Genomic DNA, 18303 nt, shown 5'->3' with positions numbered 1-18303 from the left:
TGAAATGTAGACCAATAATGTAATCCTTTATGCTTAGATTAAAAATTAATGAACCATATGGACTACATTACTATGGCAACAGGGCCCTTGTAAAGCAAAATCATGATGGCCACGCTGATGAAATCATTAGCTTTTATGATATTGAGGGTTGAAGAGAAAATTCTGAATATATGATCAAAAATGCAGGAAACCGGGTCTTGATGGCGAAATGGTTAGCTGTGATACCTTGCGGTGGGAGGATTGTTGCATTAGGTATGAGGATTCTTTTTCTTGTTTTCACATTCCTTGACAACCTTTCATCCAGACAAACCATGTAAAAAGTTCCCGATGGTGTTCCTGGTGGTGTAATAGTTCACTGAGGCCACGCAATATCAAGTGAAGTTGTTGGTTTGAGTTTCGCTGGGTAAATTCCTTGTTCTCACATATCTTGAAAACCAATTTGATTTTGGATAACCAAATGGAACGTCTCCCCCAATGTGCTGCTGGTGTAATGCTGTGCATTGATGCCTCAGTAGGGAATTGAACGGGGTCTCAGTGCAATGCTGCACTTGCTTTAACGACACAAAAATTATAAACCAATTCCAGGAGGGTAAAATGGCTAAAGTGTTTGGTCAATGGTTAAATATCCACACAATCATGCTTTTTGGGATTACTTTGGGTATTATCTTTTTTGAATTACTTTTAAGGATAAAAAGTAATACAAAAATGGATATATAAATACATCTATATGTATGTATGTATGTATGTATGTATGTATGTATGTATGTATGTATGTATGTATGTATGTATGCATGTATATGTTTATACGTATGTATGTGTGTATGTTTCATCATTCTGTCTGTCTATAATGTAATGTATGCATGCACACATTATGTACATTATGTATTTATCATAATGCCTCTTACACCCTTATGTATATATGTAGTTTATATATTTCCCTCTATGTAATGTATTCATTTATGTAGTATGTGTATATATGACTCATTATCCTGTCTGTAATTGAATGTATGTACTGTATGCCTGTATGTATGAATGTATGTATGTTTGTATGTATGTATGAATGATCGTAATGGATGTATAACTGTTATGGTAGTTATGCATTTGTGTAATGTATGCTTGCATGTTTGAACCTGTGTACAGAGGTACGTACGGAAATATGCCGTACGGCGTGTATGTATGCTGTGTATACATCACGCGTGTGTGTGTTACAGTATCAAAAGGTTATAGAGCAATAGAAAGCAGCAGTAAAAAAGCAAGCTATAATGAAAAGTAAAGTCAATACGATTGACTTCTCATTTTTTATATGATTGCGCATACAGGAATTATTGAAATTGCACGGTTTAGTGTACATTGATATTTCGCCCATTTTCCACATTCCACATGAGACGTAGTGAGTGAGTCAGTGCTGGTGTGTGAGGCCCGCTGGCAGCAGTGCTTGTTGTAGACTCTGACAGCAGCAGGAGGGAAGCTGTGGCGGTATCTCTCCCTCACACCCCGCGGGTTGAGCAGCCTGTCCCTGAAGGAGCTGCCCAGTGCTGACAGAGGGTCGGGGTGGGGTTCATTCTCCATCAGGGAGGACAGCTTCCCCATCATTCTCCTTTCCCCCCCCCCACCACCTCCACCCGGTCGAGGGGGGGCGTCCCACCACGGAGCTGGCCTGCTGACCCGGTCTGTTGAGTCTGTTCCTGCCAGCGGTCGAGATGCTGCTGCTCCCCTTTGCAGAACACACCATAGAAGATGGTGGACGCCGGTCAAACTGCCAGGACTTTTTCCCTGCTGGGCCCCAACGCTGCAGACAACCATGTTGGACTCACCGCTCCGCATCCGCAAATGCCGTGGTCGGTTGGTGAGGTACACCAGGACCCACGCTGGGCGGCGGTGGTCTGCCCCCGTGCGCCCCAACTTGCCCCTCAGAAGCGTGGGCTGTATGGTTCTGTAAGCAGTGGAAGACTCAAAGAAGCTGGTTCTCACAGTCCTCCCGGCTACACCCAGGTGAGAGAGGGGGATCTGATGCAGGAGGTCGATGAGAGCGCCATCCAACCCAAAGCCGGGTTGATGGGCGCGCTGCAGCGGGGCCATTGATGGGCTCCTCAGGGGCCACAGAGGGACATGGACCAGACCAACAGATTTGTGTCAGATCCATAGCTGAGGCCCTGTCCCAAGCTTCAGGCACAGGTAGAAAACGTGCTGGACTGAAGCCCTCCAGACCTGCGGCTCTGTTCCCCCTGACTGTTTCCTCACCTGGTTTCTGAGGGGTTTCAGATTGTAGGCCGGGGGTCTGTTTATGCTGGTAGGGTATGAGTTTGAGACAGGAAATGCAGTGGATGTGCTGGGTTGAGGTGTGGAGGTGAGGGTGAACAGGGGGAGCAGACGACAACGGGGGATTCATCAGGCAGGACTCCTGAAAAAGATATAGATGAATGATCCACTCTTTTGAAGTAAAAGTTTCTTTAGAAGAAAACCGGTCATTCTCCGACTTTCGGTCCCCTATAGCCGGGGAGTTGGGTTTCGTTAACCAGAGACGGTTTTAACGGCCCTCCAGACTCCACTGGCGTTGTTCTGCTTCAGCTGATCCGCCCTGCTCTTCCCGTCGCGGTTTCTCCCCTCCCTGATCCTCCCCCTAAGCTCCTTCTGAACATTCTTCAGCTCACCCTTATTTCCGGACCTGAAAGGCCCCCCTTTTCCAACCTTGAGGAGAGCCCATCTGCCCCGAAGTAATCTGTGGTTTGTTGTTTGCGACACACAGTTCTGGCGGGTTCAATATAACTTCCACCCAGAAGTTGATATGATCCATTCTACAGTGTGTGAGGCGGCCAATGTGCCCCCCCATGTTCGTCACACAGTACCCCCCACCCAGTTGTCTTCAGAACCGTCCTTCAGAGCCTCATCAGCCTTGTCGGACCACCTTTCACGTTACGAGGGGCTATTGCCTGTCTGAGTAGGAGAGCTTAGTGCACAGGCAGGAAGGGCAGGGGGTAGTCCCAGGGGAGGGAGGGGTGATGAGTTATAGGCCTCCTTGGTGTTGGCATTCAATAAATCCAGTATTTTATTGTCTCGGGTATAGCGGATAACATATTGAGTTAATGTGGGAAGAGTTTTGGAGGTTGGAGATCCAAGATTAAAGTCACCAGAAATAATCAGGTATGTGTTTGTGTGTTTGAATGTATTTATGCATGTGTGCATGTATGTGTGTGTGTGTGTGTGTGTGTGTGTGTGTGTGTGTGTGTGTGTGTGTGTGTGTGTGTGTGTGGGTTTGTATGTATGTATGTATGTATGTATGAACATGCATGTACTTAATGCCATGTGTATCTTTATAATGTGTGTGTGTGTGTGTGTGTGTGTCTGAATGGGGGTAGGGAGGAAGGGGGCAGAGCAGGCATGAAGGAACGATGAAGACGTGATATAAGAGGCGTCTCATTCACACCAATCGGTCACCGGGGCGTTCATCCATAATGATTACGGAAACCAATTGTTCAATCTGACCTTTTGTTCAACTGTCATTTGTCTGGAATTACCATTATGAATTCCAAATACCAAGCAAGCATTATCAGAGCCGGTGTCTGATTGAATATTTAAACTTTAGTTTTTTGTTTGTTTGATATTGTTGTGCTTTCACGGTAGAACAAACAACCTGTAATCAACAGGCTGGCCTACTTTATGGTATGTCTTTCAGTGGTGTGCAGACATTTCTTTGTATGCTTGTATGTCTGTTGATGGCAGTTCTCAAAGCTTAATAATTAATGAATTAATCGGACATTCATTCAGATCGTTAAAATTCTTTGCATTGACTGTTGATCGATAAAGGACTGCTGTTCAATTTCGCATAAACAGATTGTGTTCCCTGAGTTTCAAAGCTGAATGAAACGTATGCTTATAACCAAATACAAATGGTTTATGATGAGGGTACTTAATTAACAAACTGTTAAGGCAATAACAGCAGACAAAATCTTCGAACAATGGATGTATGGATGTGGGAGGGATACATTATGCATAATAATGATAATGATGATACATATATATTGAATTCTGGATATTTGAATGCAGAATTTCCATCCGATAGATGGATCGGATGGGATGCATAGATTACATCCCATCCGGTCCATCTATCTAATTCAATCATGTTTGGATGGATGGATAGATGGATGTACAGATGGATGGATGATAGACAAATGGATGTACAGATGGATGGATGGATGGTTGGTTTGACAGCTGAAGGGCTTGATGATGGATGTATGTATGGGATGAATGGACGGCCAGGACAGTGTTTGCCATACAAATTGAGATTTCCAAACAATCTAAAGATCAATCACTGTCCACAAGAGAATAAACTTGTGTTGGGAAATGTGTGAACTTGTTCTCGTGATTCTACTCGCTCTGCTGCTGTTGTTGATAACCCCTCTACTGCTATAAGTAGAATGCTTTGTTGTTAGTATTTATGTTCACACGTCTTTGTGTTTCTGTGAATGTTTGATCCTAAGCCCTTGGTATATTCGTTTCTCTGATATTTCATGTCTGCTTTGGTCTTTCCTAAATCCCTTTTAAGAAAGATAGCCTGTGTTAAATGTATTTATGGCAGTCTAAATGTTTTATAATAGATTGCTAGAATTCTTACCAGTGTAGCAGTGGGAAATCAGGTTCAAATCCTCTGTGCTTGCGTGTTTAAGACCTTAAGGTTTGTTCTTCTTGAGCATTTTTTTTTTATAAATGATGCGTTATCCTGCCTCCATAGATGAAAATCAGAGCTGAAGATTTCACTCACAACTCAGATTTTGACTGATTACCACGTCTCCAGTTACGGGGGGTTTTCCTGCGGGCCTCTGGGTGGCAGCCGAACTGTTTTACCTCCTTGTAGATTTTGGTTTACCTGTCCGTGCCGAAGATTGGTCAGCGCAAGTCAGGAGCCTGATGGCCACCACACTGTCTTTAAAAGCAACCTGGACTCCTCTAAGTTAATATACTCCTTAGTTCATTTCATTTGTGTTGAAATTATAAATAATTATACTTGAAGAAAATAGTTTTGTTCTCTCTTTTAAGGCCACCTGGATGGCTTTAAAAGTTTCCCTGACTCCTTAAAGACACCACACTGTCTCTAAAATCCTCCCTGACTCCTTAAAGACACTGCACTTTCTTTAAAAGCCTCCTAGACTCCTTAAAGACGACAAACTGTCTTTAAATGCCTCCCTGACTCCTTAAAGACGCCACACTGTCTTTGAAAGCCTCCTAGACTCCTTAAAGACGTGACACTGCCTTTAATAGCCTATCTGACTCCTTAAAGACACAACAGTGTCTATAAAAGCCTCCATGACTCGTTAAAGACGTCACACTGTCTTTAAAAGCTTCCTGGACTCCTCAGTCATGAGGCTTATGTATCCAATGAAGTGTTTTCCCACACATGGCTAAATTATTAACACAGACTTGTTGATATTTTGTTTGAACCTTCGCCGATCATTTAGGGAGTCCCTTTCAACATTTTGTGCCAGTGTCGTCAGCGTGTGTTTTTTTGTACATTCTGCATCAGCAGCTGCGCTCGCTGGGGTAATTGGACAGCGGGTAGCAGTGGTTTACCCAATTTCAGAGGCTCATGGGAGATGGAATAAACTGGAGAGAAGTGGTTGCTAGCGAGGAAGCGAAGGACGATAAGGTAGCGAAGGTGAAGGAGAGGGTAGTAGGAACCAGGCGAAAATAGATTTCCATGAGGATTTTGCCCATGGAAAGTTCAAGCACAGTGGTGAGGTTTGACCCATATAAATAGGTCTTCATCCATGAAGCATGCAGTAGGATGTGTGCTTAATGTAAAAGCACTGGCAAGCGGCTCACTATTCGTTTTGTGTCAGTGGGCAGAACAACGTGATAAGAAAAATTAATCAAGCAAGGTGACAGTTTGTGTGATGGTTCTTATCTTCCCAGCCTGGTGGGTTGGGGGTACTAGGGCTTACCTGGTTAGCCAGATGTCCTGCCCCAGATGAGGTGTCAGAATTGTTATTGTTTTGGTCATGTGGTGGCTGTAGGGCGAGGTATACGTAACGGGGGGGGGGGGGGGGGGGGGGGGTGTAGAGGCTGGTTCTGCTACTTCTTGCAATTGTGGTTTGCCACACGTTTTGGGGTCTCCGGGTCACATACAGCTTGTAAGACTCCTGGACTCCTTCAAGACGCCCAGGAAGGGCCGCGTGGGGTGGCTGGGGATTGGATGTCATATGCAACGGCGGCGGCTATTCCCCTGTTGCTCCACATACCCCTGCTGGTACAAGATGGTACTGCAGGTGGTTTGTGGGATTTCATTCTTAATTTTGTACCATAATTGAAATAATGATAAGAGAATTGAATCAAATATATTCTACTTATTGTTAAGTAATGATGGTATTATGGCTTGTTATTATTGCAAAAAATAATGTTGTTTTGTTTATTCCATCATATGTTTTCCTTTTTTATTTTTATGTTTTATGTGTTTGATAAATGAACACTGTGGGAGCCTAAGCATCGTTGCTGACATTTTTTTCCCACACGCTATGACCTTATAATATAATAATATAATATAATAATTTTGTACAAAGGGAGGGCTGGAACTCTTTTAAGCAGGGTGGTCTGCGAATTACACCGGAAGTCAAAGGTGGTTAACCACTGGCTTATGGCAAAACATGAGCTGTTTTGCCACTTGGATGAAAGAATGTTAATGGAGGTTCTGCCTTTGGAAAGATGCCTCTAACCATCGACAGGCCGTAAACTATGGAGAGGATGGTAAATGATAGACTCACTCATTGTCTTGATGGGAGGGGAGCACCAGAGTGTGTTCCGTAGGGGTCGTCCACAATAGGGAGGTTCTAGTGGCTGTGCTTCTTGATATTGAGAAGGCTGATGATATGTTGTGGAGGGATGGTCTGTTTCTCAAACTACAGTCATATGTCATAATCCAGGTCAGGGTCGAGTTTGTGCCCATTGCTAATTTAACTCTGTGAGGTGTTGTGCTCCCCTCACCAAAGGCTTCTACAAACAAGCACGGTACTCATTACTCGAGACACAGCATGTAAAGGTGATAACACCCTATGAAATACACTTAGATAGAAAGAAACACTACATCCATAAAAAGAGGCTGACACAGATGTTGTCTGAAGAGATGCGTATGCGGCATTTTGCACAGAGTTTATGGAGTAAAGAGCAGAACCCGACGGTCCCCCTACTCTTCCGCCATTAAGTAACGCCATTAAGTAACGGCAGGAAGAAGAGTAGAAATCGATTTGCCGAAATTCTACTGAAGGGATTTCAAAACCATAGTTTGCCACCGTTTTCACAGGGGCACTTATCTTTGGTAAGAACGAAGATTCCAATTATGTGTGTTTTGAAAGTATCTGCCTGTATGAAAGGGATCGGATAGCCACTGCCTGGAGAGACAGTATTTAAGATGAGTGCAGCAAAATATCTTTTAATTTATAGATTGCAAATTTCCAAAGGAAAGATTTTTGAACCTACAATATGTCCTATGAATCTATGAGGCTAAAAAGCCAACAACAAGAGAGCTTTTAAAGTTGCTGTATGCATCTCCTATAACTCAAGCATTGCATCACAGGGATTTTAGCTGGGACTTCAAATCATTCATGATTAGAGGTTAAATCACTTTCACACATCAGCGTACTCCCTCATCTATCGATGCAATATCAAACCACCTCTAGACATTGAAAGGTCAAGGCTGTATAGGGAGAGATTCTTCTCATGATTATTAATACTAATGGGAGTCAACCTGGGTCTAGTAAAAGTTAACTTTCGTCTTGTGAATTGCGATTTGAATCAATGTGCCATGATTTGTACATATGACGACACATTTATGAATCCCAAGTTTTACAATTTGCAGATACACCAAAATAGGATAAAAACGCCATTGATACATTAAATGCCACTCGTTTATTACACACATTTGTTTTATCAGTGTGTCCTACACTGTGCGCACACAACATGGCAGTTCGACCTGAAAGGCAGATCAGCCTGCTTGTGTTAGGTAATTAGACACAGGTTCATCCGGAGCACATGGAACAGTGATGAGTAGGAGGATGACGACGATGTTGATGTTAGTGATGGGGGACAGGGATAATTGAACAGCCAAAGACGTCGTGGTCTACCTAGAAATATTCTTTCCTCTCAGTAAGTCATCCCACAAGAGAAAGAGACGTCAAGAAATGTTGTTTTTTTTGCATACTCCAGCCTACACGTCTGCACTTTATTATTTTTCATGATTGCAATCAAAATCATTGCAAATGTGCGCCTATACAGCTGTGTGGGCTGGTGCATTAATAAAACAATAAGTGTGCACAACACTCGCCCACCTTGACCTCGATGGACATTCCTTTGATTGACGGAAGCAAGGAAAAATGTGTCTTTAAGCTTAAATGAAATATAATTAGCTGAATGGTGTTAGAAATATTAAAGTGAATTACAAGGTGACTTGGATAGATTTAATAAAGGGAGGAGTGTTTTAAACGACACTTCCACCAGCAGTTAGATACTCATGCGGCGACAGTTTGACACACTGTTCGCAGTGGGTTTGTATCACAAGTATAGGCCTTATTCCCGTAGCAGCCATCTTGGTTCTTAATGCTTACCGGGTGGGGGAGCTGCATGCAGATTTCAGCATTCTGTTCCCTCCACTTAGCTAGTATTTAGAACCAAGATGGCCGCCTCTAGTTATTGCAGTAAGCTTGCATGGCATTTCCCGTAGGCATCGACATCTGCGATCATAACACCAGCAGCAGGGCTCCTGCAGCATTAAACTGCCTCACGTGTGCCTGTTCATCATAATGGCCAATTCATATTTGTGTCACACAGCGCAATAAGTTTGCTCTTCCTCTGGCTGTTTTTCACCTACTATTTTCTTTATTTTCTTTTAAGAATAACTACGCTGCTTTTTTACGGACAGAAGCAAGGAGCAAAAAATGTCTTTCAGCTTTAAAGGAAATATGATTTACTAAATGGTATTAGAAATATTTAGTGGAACTACACACTGTGACTTGGATGGATTTAATGAATGGTGGAGTGTATTTTTTGGTCCCCTTTCTCTGGAGAAAACTGAATAATGAGGCATTAGCAGAGTAGAATCCCCTCCCCACTCTCCGCTGCAGCAAAGTTTACATTTGGTAATGAATTAAGGCCCCGTGTGCTATTAAAATGGGACTTTTGCTGACATCTCCATAAGCTTGTGATAAGCTATGCCTAAATCAAGAAAAATGCAGACAAGGCACATCGCTGTCCAAGTAAAAATCCCAGCGAGATGGAGAGGGGGAGCTTTCCTTCGAAGATAACAGAAGGTGTAATATTATTTTCATGCCATTGTATTCGTTATGTCGCTATTCTGTCTTAACTTTGACAACATCTTCGGTGTTCCCTCACATAAAGCTAGACGAAGGGAACAATGTAAAGTGAAATAAATAAAAGATAGAAATCCAAACATGTCAAACTGTCCTTTTCAAATCGCTAGTGGCAAACTTTAATAGAGTATATTTTAGAGAAATGTCTAAATGCAGTTATAAATGAAGGCAGTTTGTAACCGAGGGAAACTCGTCAGGTCTTCTGAACCTATAGGGATGCATTATCCACATCTGCATGCTTCATTTTTCATTGTTCTCTGACAAGCCAAGCATTTCAATGTTAAACAAAACAACCCGAAGGTTAGCGTGCTAGCAAGGTGGCAGTAGGAGCAATTTGTATATGGGGTTGCCGGTTCCTTGTTTTAAGATGCCCTTGGGCAAAGCGCTGAACCCCAATCTAGTTTGAATTGAAAATTGACAACGGCGTTGGTGTGTGTGTGCGCGTGTGTGTTGCTGTGACCGTGGTTTTGAGTGGAAAGACCCAAATCAACAAGGATTTGTTGTGTGTACAGTCTCATAACGCTAGAAGTGTGTGATAGAACATCACAGTAAAACAGGTTACAATTAAGCTGGCGGGAAAGAAAAAACAAAACAGTGTCCGTGACATTCATTCGTTTTATTTTCAGGGAAATACTGTCACAGGATAAGATTAAATGTTACCTCTGTCGGTGTTCTGCATCCGATTGGGAGATCAAGCAGCCACAACACAGCTGAGAACCCCAGACATTTCCGTTTTTACTCAGAAATGCATTCATTTCAAACAATCAAGTAGGCCTACACATTACAGATCAATGGAGCCATGACATTCTGGTGCAGAGTAAACAGAAAACAAACATGATTTGTTAAAGGTAATACATCAAGATTGGATACACATTTTCTAGGTTCTGAAAACTGGATAAAAAGGCTTTTAACAAAGAAACTCAAAAAAGAAAAGGCAGAAAAACACTCGAAACAAGAGAACCACAAGGACAATGGGACATGACAAAGGAAGTGAACTTGTGTTTGTATGGGGAGAACCTAATGGGGAAATTAGGTGCAGGGTTGGGGGGGGGGGTGGATTGAGAAGGACTGCATGGGTCTGGCAGGATACGTGACGTAGGGGAAAAGCCTGAGAACATCCGGTGGCCACACGGAGGAACTAAACACAGAAAATAACAGACTATGGCATTTCAAGGTTCTTTCTGGTGAAAGCTGAAATAATTTGATTTTCTGATAAACATTGTATTACAATGGTTGTTGAAAATCCTTTGACAAGACTCTTAACATGTCTTGTGGTAGGTCGATATTTGTCGTGGTTTTCTCCCTATCTTGGATTTATGTCTAGATTTTCGTTTGTACTGTGAACCTCGAGGACACTTTGAATTATTGACAGCACCATATACTCGCTTTGAGGAAACCATGAAGTGGTTTCCTCAAAGTACGATGGCAAGAAATGACAACAGAGAAGGAACGGCGTCAGGAATAACATAAAGTAAGAACATAAACGGGCAAGCCAAATAAAGACGCACGATACAATATATACCATTACGATTTAAACCTAGTTGTTATAGAAAGAGCAGCAATGTATCAAATTCATTTAATAATAATTTAACCAAAAAATGTTTCACATGTGTTTCACAAACTCAGCCTGGATGCTGCCGGTTTGAGAATTATCAGTCTGCTATGCAGCTGCCAGCGCTAGCTCTGAACTGGCCCATAAAACAAAACAAAGCAGCAAACAGCCAAGTTATATATGGGGCGAGGGCGAATATTTCTTCAATGTCTGTGTTAAATAAAAGGTTCAGACAGTCCCCACTTTCCCAGGTCATCCCCGGAGAGCTGTGCACTGAAAGGAAAAAAATACACTACTCACTCACTGAAAGAGCAGTTTAAGCTACAAAGTAAATTCATAAATGTCACTCAATTGTTGCTAAGGGATAAAATGACAAGGTTAGGATCCTTAATATGATAAGTGGACCGATTTATATATTTATTTTATGTCGTTCTGGTTAAAAAGTGTTTGGTTATTTTTATTTTTTTTCTGAATTAAATGTTATGAAATCATCCAACATGAAAATATGTTTTGAATGTACTATTTTAACTTTAACTTTAACATTCTATTTCAAAATTTTTAATCACTTTCTTGATTAAAAAAGTTTTGCACGCAATTAAGCAAATCGTTTTCAGTAGGCCTACTGGATGAGCTGAGACAAAACAACACTGACAGAACGGATTAGAAATCAAAACACAGAATCATAGTTGGAGCAGTGAATATTCACTTGACACCATTGATTAAACACATAACTTGTACAACTAGTTTAATTTGTTATTTAGCAGGCATTTTCATCAAAGCGGCATTGAATCCAGATGTCATTATAAACAGGTAGGTCTTAGGACATTTTACACAGCGATTCCTACTGGTAGGCTAAAACCCTGGGGATCAAACCCAGTGCCATTCAGCTTGGACACTGCCTGACACTGTCCTGCACTTCTTCATGACAGATAATTAATAAACAGAGCCCTCTCTGTCTCCAAATAACTACCTGCCAGAATATTTTTTTTATGATAATTCTTTTGACGTTTTCGTGGAAAGACCCCCATTGTTGGTGCTATTGTTGTAATTGTTTTGGTTATCAACATCAGTTATTCCATATTCTATAGTTCAAACATTTATGTATATTCCAGTATAAGGCTAAACTCCGGGGGACATGGGCTGGACTCTAACATTAATCGGATATGCAGAATGTGTGGCTTTATTGAAGTGGCAAAGACTTGTTAATTTGGTTTTAAATCAATCACAGACTGTGTGCCTGAAAGGGGTTTGTTTTTAATCCTGTTCTGTCGTTTGGGTACGGGGAAAAACATCTCTTCATTCAAATGCCTTCACGTCTCACCGCAAATGTGCTATATCACACACAAATTACTCTATCCTTTGTGTACATCCTTAATTTGTAATTAACTTGCACAACAACTTAAACAAGTTGAATTGAAATGCAAAAAATAAATAAAAGCAAACATGTGAATATAAATAAACCCACAACTGTCTTCCTTAATCTCCAGGGCTCCTCATTCCTCCAATCTCGGTCGCCGCGTAACAAGAACGATTCTGGAGAAGAAAGGGAAAAAAACCTTCTCAATTCAGCAACGTTTATGTAATCAAGGGGGGAGGTTAATTTGCATATGAGCGTGCAAGCGGGGGTGGCAGTAAATCACTCTTCTACATTTCTCTCTTCTATGCCCCAGTGTTTTCTTCCCGACCTGTCTAGTCTTGTGCACTCTTCAAAAACCTCTTCATTGACACCACCCATCCACAAAAGTTGTCATATTTACTAATGTTATTATAGCACCAGTATAAATACTGTAGGGCCCTAGGAGCTAATATTATACTATTATCATTAGCACCAGTATAAATGCTGAAGTGCCCTGTGAACTTCGAATTAATACTATGCTATTATCATTTAGCCTCATTATTACAACTGTTTTGGCCCGGAGGCGTTTGAAATGGCGGCGGCTACACAAAACTTGGTTCAGCAACAATCAACGACATTCAAACTAGAGTCATGTTTGTTGTTTTAAAGGCATAAAAAGCTAAAGCTACCCCACTAGGGAACATGCACCGTTGATTTGGAACCCCTCCTCTACACAGTTACCTTCAGGGTGGGAGGGAGAGGAAGGGGGGCTGGGGGAGGGTTAGAGAGGGAGGGTTCTAGAAGCCAAGCTCGGCTCAGGCCCCTCCTCCCTACAGGAAGTACATTGATGTAGGGGGGAGGGACCTGAGGCGTGAGGGAGGGTTCTAGAACCTGACCTCGGCTCAGGCCCCTCCTCCCTACAGGAAGTGTTCTGGATGACGTAGCGTCCAACGCCCGACCAGCTGACCCGCCCTTTATATTCATTCAGGAAAACAGGTAGAAGAAAAAAGGTAATACGATTTTTTTGAACATCGAAATCGTACAGCGTAGGATGAGCGTGTGAGTTAGGTTAATGATCGTGAACGCTAAGCTGTCGTCATGACGCTGTGGATCAAATATGTCGCGAGTGTGGGAAAAAAAGAAGAGGTTTTGTAAATGATGAAATGTTTTTGTCCTCTATCACAGGCGGCCACTTGTTCTATTGTAATGAACCTTGGCTGCATGCCTTGCATTATTACGACATACACCATCCATCTTCAATATCTTCCATCACAGCATGGAGACAGCACACTATGTATATGTAGGGAGGTTGTAGCAGGATAGAATTCAGTGGGATATGTTTTTTTTTTTATGGATTTGAATTTTCTTTATTTCTTTCACAATCGAATAAGTTTGAATGCTCTTCTGGTGGTAATCACCTTATGATTTATAATGAATACATATCTATTTTTCTCTCACCATGGGTATGAGCAGGTATTATTATTTATTCTAAACATATTTTAGGTATGTTATATGTATTAACAGGTATTATTATGTATTATAAGTGTATTATAAGTATATTATATGAATTTATGGGTATAATTATAGGTGTATCCTAAGTGCATTATACGTATATTATAGGTATTAATGGATATTATTAGGTGTATTCTAAGTGTATTATATGTATAGTATACATATTATTAGGTGTGTTCTAAGTGTAAAACGAGTTGTCCTGAACATCTTGGTCAGGCGTGTTGCTTTAAGGAGGAAACAACAAGCAAGCTGTTGTTGTGCACTCAGCAGGTCTGAATGCACAAAAGGAAGGACACGATGAGGAGCTTTGTGCAGAGAGAATTCTACGTTGATGACGTTTTGATGTCGATGAAGTCACTCAGCACCACAGCAAGAGACAGCTACCTCGGATCGCAATGCTTTGAACTCTCCAATTTTAGGTCACCTAGTACCAAGTACAGAGTGCGACATAGGACAGTGCAAAGGCCACTATTGCAAAGAAAGCTGTACAGTGGATCGGCTGACACAGGCTCAGGACATAATCCTCAGCACCATGCAAGAAGGAACATATTTGAAGTAGATAAAGTGCATCAAAGAGCAAAGAGCAACGGCAAACGACATCCACCGCAAAGCCCTGAGTACCTTCTTTGATTTCGTCCTTATTGGAGTTGGAGGACGCATCATGGTGGCAAGAATCGGACGTGATGAAAAGCAGCCATAATTATTCATGGCCGTCATCAGGTCGCCAGCCTTAATGTGCTGCATTATCATGAACAGTCCAAGACTCAGTTGCCCTGACTTCTCTTCACCGAGGAAGCCAAAAGGTCTGTGAGCAACTTCATCTTCAGATGTTTCAGTTCCCTTGCCAAACTATGTGAGAACAAAAAATACTGATCTAACTATGGATCGCATCAGAGCTGAACCTACATTCTCTCATGTCAGTGTGGACGGCTTTGGCCAGTGGTAGGCCTCCACAATCACAAAATAGGTGGGCAGGCAAACCGCAAGAGGTGAGTGGCCCTGTTCAGCTGTCTTAATGTCTTTGCAATTCAAACAAAATCATAGAATAAGTGGACACTTCATCCTTCATCAACGCCTTAAGAAGGATCTTTTCCATCTGTGAATCACTCAAGCAACTACATTCAGACTGATTAACATCTATAATTTGAGCATGCCGTGACCTGCGGATCCCCTCCAACACTGATGAGAACAAAGTCGAAAGAATCCTCAAAGAACAAGGCTGTGTCGGGACGTTCAACCCGGCGCATTCTTCCCACATAGGAAAAGAATCATGGGCATTACGCACAGAATCCTGGACCCATTATGTCCAACTTTATTGGTTGAAGTGGTGGCCATTGTGAATTGAAGACCTCTTACACTATTGTGTACAGAACCAGAGGATCCTTTCCTACTCACCCCTGCAAAATTACTTACCCAGAAGATCTGATGACTTCTGCTGCAAGGATTTGAACAAGCGCCAGTGGAGACAAGTAGAGAGCCTCGCCTAGACCATTTGGGACAGGTGACCAAAACAATACTCAAACAATTGTCCATTGCAATGTATATTAACGGGGGGCATGCATATTAGGAACAAAAGTCAATGACGATAATGTATACAATACTTGTAAGAAACGATGTTTGTTAATGTATTTCTGCATATCATTAAATATACTCACAGTTGCGGCCAAAGGACCGCTTGGCAATACTGTATGTGTTAAGTTTTCTTTGCCGAAATTTACATTACAACTCATTATTTTTGAAGTTGTAGAAGAAAACACTATTCCATGTGTGAATTAAGCCATATTATTAAGGAGCAATTTGAAGTTTGAAAAAAACGTCAAAATATCAACTCGTCAGGTTCAAATGCGCTCATGGCTCTTAAAGGGGATGGGAGATGGCACTCTCATTAATTTATTGCAAGTTATGCCTAAACCACACCTGCGGGTAAATAGGCTATTTCAGGGCAACCATTTTTAGATTTGCGTCGGGCGCAAGAGTCATTTACCTGGCGGCATAACAGCAACATCGCCATAGAACTGCCCACAAAGCTACTTGCGTTTGGCGCTTCTCACTTGCGTTTCAGACCTTTCAAATAGGGCCCTAAGTCTCTAAGTCTGCTCTCCAGACACAGTGGAAGTGGAAGACTGATAACCCAAGTCTCATTGAAGCGAGCATGGTGCTTATAAAATGCATTTAAACTAAACTGAATCAAGTGTACCATCGGATTTAAAAAAAAATCTCTGCAAGTAAAGAAAGATTTTGAAAGGTTGAAGTCAAGGTAGCCATTCAGGAGGGGACAGAGGTTGTCCTGATCCTTTCCTCTGAAGACCTAGCACTAAAGACCAGGGATACCTGACAGGAAGCTTGTTCTCATTCTTTAACTATTTAATCGAGTATTTCACTCTCTGATGGAGCAAATAGGAACGGCCTCTGTTTATCTGATTGTACAATCTCAATGCTCCTCAAAAGCGACAAGACATGCGTTTTAGTGGCTTTCTACATTCAAGCTAACTACATCAGTAAGGTCAAGGTTTGCCTATTCCTAAACATCATAAGTAAAATGAGCTGTCCACACCATGTTCGTCATCATGGGGATTTAAGGAGGGACTTTAAACGGCCTGTCAAACTACACAAAGGGTTATAGCGCATACAGAACAGACTCAATGTGGACCCCATTCTCTGCTGTCAGATAAATCTTCATTTACTTTACGATGAAGCTGTTTCAAGAAGCTGGACGAGGCTTCTGTCTGTGATCTAAGTGTGTTTTCCTGTTGCTGTGTTCCCTCCCAAGCCTCTCTAAAGAGAATCAGTCTCCAAAGTCTACATTCCACTTCATTCTCCTCATTCTCTACCGATAGCCTGACAAGTCATAGAGGATAAGAAAGTCAGCACTGGGTCTGGTAAAACACGGTAAACATGAGGCGACAGAGACATGGAGACTCTTTAAATGTGCATGAAGGGACATGACAAAACCCTTTTCCAGAATACAGCACACACGTATGCACATCAGGGAAGGAAATTAACTTCCCTTTTACATGGAAGTTATATGCCATACTTGTTACACGTTTCGTTCTTATTTCCCAGGGAAATTTGATCATATGATGGGAAATACCTTGGATTGTTTTGTGTTACATGACAGTCTACCATGACACGCTTTACGAATAAGACAAATAAAGATGTTTAAAAGCCTGGTCATCCCAATTTAGAGGGCAATTTTATATTAAAAAGAAAATGTCCCGAGTCCCCATTAATTTCACACCGTGATGCCTAGGCACACACAATCTATGACACAGATGGACCCACTTACAGACACCAACATGGGGAAAGACAGACAAAATAGGTTAATACATAAATGCATGGCCAGAAAGAGCTGGATACGCAGAGCCTGCGGGGACACTGGTATGAACGATTTCATCAAGGTTTCATGCGACTCTGCCCTCTCCCAGGTCTTTCTGCAAAAGACATTCCTGAACTCAACGGCCCTAAATAAATAAAGTTTCAATAAATAAACAAATTTAGAGGGCAGAATACAAGCTGACGTTCAGATTGGGTCTGCGGTTCCAAGTTGTTTTTGTCTGTTGTAGCCTCGTTGGTGTAAATACCTTGGGAGGGAAACTAATGACGAAGAACATGCTGCTGGCAATTAGAAGGCCGGATTTCCGAAGGGAAAACAAGACTATCCACTCTTCCCTTATCCCTTCATTACCACACAAATGCACCTAAGAGTGTCCGACCACAAGGGCGTTCAGGTTCCATTAAAGCTGTCATTGCCAGAGTTTACGTGTAGAACATTTTTGTTTGTGGTAAGCAAACTCACCTTTTGTGTTATCTGTTCCAGCAAGTTCCATGGTCGTACTATTGTGCTGATAAATAGAATTTCACTGCACACAAATTCCTTTATACAACATTGACAAAATTGAGTGGTGCTTAGAAAATATGTGTTGATGTTTACCTGAGTAGGATTTGAAAAGCCGCTGCGGGAATGAAAGAGTAATTTCTTCAGAAGAATGAGGTCTCCCCATCAGCAAACTGTTTAAGAAACTTTTATTGTTTAAACTGTTTATGTTTTTGTAAGGATTATTATTATTTTTATACTTCCCGCGCTAAAAGTGGGCCCACAGCCCAAACCGTAAATGGTGCGGACATGCCAATAGCATGACTAGATCCAGGTCCGGCACCGCTACTCAGATAACAAAATCCAGACACGCCGGTCACTAGGTGGCGCTATACCAAGGAATACGCGTTTGGGGCTATAACTCCCACACCGAACCTCCCACAGTTAAAAAAAAAACACAGCGTCTATAATTTTTCTTCGCAAAATCGCGAAAACCGCAAAACTGCCTTTTCCCTACTCCTCCCACATTTCTTGACCAATCGACACCAAACTTTGCACACGGCATCTTCAGACGCACACGCAAAGAAATAATTTTGATTGTTCATGGCCAGATGGATGGATAAGTGGCAGGATGGATGGATGGATGGATGGATGGATGGATGGATGGATGGATGGATGGATGGATGGATGGATGGATGGATGGATGGATGGATGGATGGATGTCAGATGGATGGGTTGA

This window comes from Gadus macrocephalus, chromosome 19 (assembly GCF_031168955.1).
Source record: "Gadus macrocephalus chromosome 19, ASM3116895v1".
Lineage (NCBI taxonomy): Eukaryota > Metazoa > Chordata > Actinopteri > Gadiformes > Gadidae > Gadus > Gadus macrocephalus.
The sequence above is the reverse complement of the archived record's forward strand: the minus strand, read 5'-3'. Positions refer to the sequence as shown.